Raw genomic sequence first — 6,009 nt, 5'->3', positions numbered from 1 at the left:
CCGGTTACTGGGTAGAGGGCCAAAACTCTGATGAGGATACAAAAAGTAGGGTTTACAACTACCGAATACGGGGTAGAAAACCATAACCTCTGCGTGGGGAGTGAAAGAATCACGACTCCGCACGGGGAACAACAAATAGGGTTTATAACTACCAGTTACTGGGTAGAAAACCACAAAACTGCTGGAGAGCAAGAAAATATAGGATTTACAACTACCGAATATTGGGTAGAAAACCAACAACTCTTGCTTAGGAACAAAAAGTTCACAACCACAGATTCCACAAAAGGAAAAAAGGTATATAGGATTTACAACTACCGGTTACTGGGTAGAAAACCACAAAAATAGGACTTATAACTACCGGTTACTGGGTAGAGGCCCAAACCGCGCTGGGGATAAAATGAACTATTGCCGGTTACTAGGCAATTTATTCATTTATTCCACAGGGAAGCACAGGAGACAGTTGAAAAAAGGCCAATTCAGGATCAATCCAAAAAGGCAAACCGAATCAAGACTCGTCCTAATGAGGATATAACTCAATAGGGAAAACCCATCCTAATATATGTGTTGGGAGGAAACGGAAACAACCGTCATCCACGAGGATATATCTCAGTGGGGAACTGCAGAAGGAAAGACAGACACTTTCTGCTTATGGGGCTGACTCTATATTGAGAGATTAAACACCCGACATCTGTTTGGGGAGATCTTCTGGAGAGATCTATATCACCATTTAGCAGGAGACAACAAACAAAAGATATATGGCAAAAATGCAACATGAATATCTTAATGTTGAAAGTATGCATGAATATGCGTGATTTATGTTTGATGAATGCCGACAAAACAGACATTTCTAACACGAACAGGTCCAGGAATCAAAAATCCGGTACTACACTTCCAGAGGAAAAAAAAACCAAGAAATCCAACTGAAAAGCCAATCTGCTGGAGATCTGAATGCTAAAAAGCAAAGATCTGCTGGGAAAATCAGAGATATCAAAGAAATCACAAAATCTCTAAGTGATGGATCATCAGTTAACCCAACTAGGGATCAGAAGTTTACAACAGGCGGAAACTGCCACGAAAGCAACTCTGCTGGGGAAGTGGAGAAATCACGAGATTTCTGCAGGGGGATCATCAGTCTCGACTGAGAAAAGGAGCTCACTGCACGGGTGATAACTGTCGAAGAAAACAGAACACACAAGTAGAATTTGGCTGCACAAGCCACTCTACTGGGGATATTGTCAGCAACTCCATTGGGGATAAATCCACTGAGAGAAAATAGATCACACAAGTAGATTCTGCCATACAAGCCACTCTACTGGGGATCAAAAGCATCCAGAAATCAACCAAATCTCTGCAGGGGAGAAAACCATCACAGATACAATCCACCACACCACAAGTCTACTGGGGATTTATCTGAGGCAGAGAAGGAGAACCGGGGATCCACCACCAAATACCAAACCTTCCAAAAGGAAACCACAACTGCCGAGGAGGAAAGAATCACTGCTCTGCTGAAGGGAGGAGAGGTAAAAACCTCAACAAGCACCCTGATGGGGAGAGATAGCATAGGTGAAGTACATCATACCAACAACTCCGCTGGCGACTTCACTGAGGAAAATGACGAAGTACTGGGATGTCAATCCACCAACTACCGAATCTTCCAAAAGGAAAGTGTAGCACCTCAAATTTGCACCTCCCATTTTGTACATACATTTTCATCTTAGGTCATTAGCATTGTATTGTCCATTGCATAGTTCATCAGTTCATCAGTCAAGACAGGTCAGGAGGTTCAGTGGTGCAAGCAAGCAAGTGCATTTTCCATGGAAGCAAAGCCCTAGGGTTGGTTCAATGAGTTCATGTGACCTAGGGATCATTTTGAAGAGGTTTGGCCAAAGGTTGGAGGTTCAAAGCTCATCAGTCAAGATGCAATTCATCTGAAACCCTAGAAAGTCAACCAAAGTCAACTGTCAGTTCAATCATGGATTTGGAGGTGGGAGATGGTTAGAGAGGCCTCATTCATGTCCATACAAGTCTCATTTGACATTTCAAACATCAACAATGAAGAATTTGAGGTCAGATGAAAAGTTTCCAAAAATAGTAAGTGACCTGTAATTTGAAATTGCCAAAAATGGAAAGGTTTTCTCCTCAAGATTACATCATCAATCAAGCTTCAAATGAAATTTTGTCCAACATGAAAGTTGAAGATCTTGCTCTCCCATTTCCAAAAAGTCCAAGATCATGAATTTCTCATGTATGGTTGAGAAGATATGGATCAAACATGGCCAAGTGAATTTGAACTTCAAACATGCATAACTTTCAAACCATAAGGCCAAATGAAGTGGTTCTTTTTGCAACATTCATGTCTTGACATGGACTATCCAAATCATGCATCATATGCCATGCATTTCCATCACATAAACATTTGGTTTTTCATTTGAATTTTGGAGGGAAAGTTCAAATTCAAAAATGAAGCATTGTTTTCACATTCCATCACTTGCATTTGGCTCCAAATTGGTTTTTCAAGTGATTTCCAAGGCAAAACGTGCACTGTTCCATTGGTAATATCATGCATAAGGTGCATTATCAAATTTTGCATTACACCTTTATTCTCACTAATCCACTCACCATTTGGTTAAGCATGATTAACAACATCATTAACAGAGCATATATATACCTAATCCTAACAGATTTCTGCATTATCAACATCACATTTTCAGATCTAAAATTTTCTTCAAATTTTCTCTCTCAAACTTTTGCAATTTTCTTCAAACCAATTCATCATCCATTGATCAAATCATCATCTGGAAGGATTATGGCGCATGTTTGAAGCAAGAACCATCACAATTCCTGCAGATTTGAAGCAGCTCGAAGCTTACACCCATCCATGGCAGTTGGAAATTCTGGAAAGATCAAGCACAATTAACCTTCGAACTTTCCTCCATTCAATCATACAAGAGCTAAGGATCATCTGTTTGAGCTGTTCAAAGCCTGAATCCAGCTGTTCCACTTCTGTATCTTCATCAAGGTCAGAAATTGACTTCCATAATTCATGAAATTGTTAGGTGATTATGATAGATCTCTGAACACTGAGTAAATTGAGCTTTGAATCACTGATTTCCATGCAGTATTGTGTTAGTTATGCTGATCTAAAGTTTGACATATGAATGTTCTTAGCTTCGATTTGTTCATGATATATGGAATTAGGTTAAATCATGCTTGGATTAGTGTTGTACGTTGAAAGATGAACGCATTGATGTGGTTGTTTTTAATTTCTGAGACATTTGTTCATCATCCATGATGAACATGATGAAGATGCTAGGGTTGCGTTTCCAGAACCCTGTTTGATTCATTGCATCGCGTTTCTGTTATGCTGCATGTGTTTTTGGAATACTCCACATGTATTGGTCCAGCGTGGCAATTTGATTGGCCATGAGCGCTTGAGTGTGCCACATAAGTTAAGTGAAACGGCGCGTTTCACTAACTAGCGCCTCATTTCAAACTTTGCCACCCTTCGATTCTGGCTGAGGACAAGTTCCAATATGCCTTTTACATTTTATTTCATTTTCTTCATCCATTCATACTACGCTTCATCATGTTTTTTAATTTTTTCTTTCACTTTAAAAAATCATAACTAAATGATTAATGATCCAAAAAACATGAGGATTTTTGCATTGTTTTCCTTATTATGTCTAGTTTTTTTTCATTATGTTTCCAGAAATTGTGCTCGGATGGAAATTTATTTGGCCTAGGGTTTGTGTGCATGTATCATATCTTGTACCTTGCTTGCCATATCTCTTGTGAAATGATGAGTTTTAATTCAATGCTTTTGAAATTTGACATGTTTAAACTAGACATCTTGCTGGATATTTTGGTGTTGAGTTTGCAATTTTATCATTTGTGGTTGATGAGTTATGATCTGGTTAATATAGGTGTGACAATGTGTGTCACACCTTTGCTTGCTCAACTTGTTTAATTTCTTTGCCATGCCAAATAAATTCCAATTGATGTGATTTTTTGCACGATGCTTCTTATGGATGTTGTGATTGATCATGAATTTTCTTGGAATTTTTAGATTCATTTCTGATTTGTTTGAGATTTTTCTTTCTGGATTGTCATTTGTGAGCCTTTGAATGGTCTTGAACTTCAATGATTTGTGAAATGATGGTTGTTTATCCTATGAATGTGAAATTTTGCACATTGTTTATAGACATATTGAACTTTATTGTGGCTTTGGTTTGAGGTCTTTATCATTTGCCAATTTTGTTTTAGGCTTGTGCGAAGTTGATGTATCAAATTGTGTCCCATTTGAGCTTGTTTTGGTTGCCTTAACTTGATGAATTTGATTGCCATGCCTAATGTTGCTCAATTGCTCTAATTTTTTGTGTGATGACCATGTTGTGTGCTCTGTTTAGCCATGATCTTTCTTGAGATTTATTGAATCATTTTTGAATTGATGTGCATTTGTTCATTCTGTTGCCTCAATGTGCTTTCAACTTGCATGCCTTGCCATGATTGGTTTATGAAATGAATTTGGTTGATGCTATTGACATGAGAACTTTTGGATTGTGTTCTTAGTTGACTTAAGTTGATTCATGTCAATTTTCATGTTCTGTTTTGGATTATTTCTCCATCTTTGACCCTAGGCCTTGTCCTAGTGGTTTGTGCTTATGTTTGAGCTTTGTTTTCAGGATAAGAAGCACATGGCCATGAGGGGATTGATTCATTTGCTTGAGTTGGTTGATTGTGTGATGTTGACTAATCTTGACTTATTTTGTAGGTTGATGTTAGCTCATTTGAGTTTGAGCTTGTGCATTGCACATTGTTGCATTGCTTGTTTGACTATGTCTGTTGACTGTTGACCATTGGTTGTCTGTTTGACTTCTTGAGTTGTGTACTGATTAAGTTAGATTGTTTTCAGGTACATTAGTTGCTTAAGTTCATTGTGAACTTACTTTTGCTTTGCTTGGTTGCTTAAGCATTGAGTTATAACTTCTCTGACTTCATGTAGTCTGGAAGACCTGTCCTGTTACTTGGGCAGGCACCTGTCTGAAGCCCTCCTTAAGAGGCGATGCTTGTGTTTGTTTATCTTTATGCCAAGCAGGAAAAGACCTCTATGAGGCAATTGGCAGATACAAGAGATGTGCAATCCATCTCCTGCTATTCAGTGTGTCATCCCTTTGCTCACACACCTTGTGTTGATGCATTGTGGATATTAACCCAAGATCTTTGTTGAGTCAGTCACATGTGGAGAAGAGTTCCAACTTTCTGAACTCCCACACTTTCATTTGTCTGAAGCTCTCCCAAGCCAGGGATAAGAGTTGTGAGGTCTTACCCTCACTTCCCATTTCATCTGCTTCACCCTAACTCTCAATATTAGGGTTAAGTGTAGGTGTTTAATTGGCTGCATTATATGGTAAAACACTAATGTCTTGACTGATGTCATGACATGTATGTGTGACTACATTGTAGTTACTGCAGGACTAGCTAACACAGGATTTATTGAATGTCAAACTGGATGCGGTGACATTCATACCTGTCAACAGATACTAAGGAATAGAACAGCAGGAGTTCTGTTAGAACTTAGTATTCATTTGCAGTCTGGTTATCAAGGAAGAACCAGACCTGGCATAAGGCCTACTGACTGAATGTCAAACTGGATGTTATGACATTCATCATTGAAAGCAGCTGCTGAAGATTAGACAGAGTGGTGTTCTGTTATACTTCAGCATGTAACTTAGTTTGTTCTTCAAGAGAATAACAGAACTAACTTAAGGCCAAATGTGTAAATGTTAAGTTGGACACTTTGACACTTATTAATGTAAGCTGTTACTGTAGTATGGTCATTTTGATCATGTACAGGTCAGCAAAATTGTACAGTCTGTTTTCTGAAAAAACAGACTCAGCATATGGACCTTGATGTCAAGTTGAATGTCGTGACATTCATTCCTGACAGCATATGCTATATTGTAGGTTGTTCAGTTTTCTGTTTCAGCATTTCTTGGGCTATTCTTCAGG

This window comes from Lathyrus oleraceus, chromosome 6, assembly GCF_024323335.1.
Source record: "Lathyrus oleraceus cultivar Zhongwan6 chromosome 6, CAAS_Psat_ZW6_1.0, whole genome shotgun sequence".
NCBI lineage: Eukaryota > Viridiplantae > Streptophyta > Magnoliopsida > Fabales > Fabaceae > Lathyrus > Lathyrus oleraceus.
Note: the sequence above shows the minus strand (reverse complement) of the source record.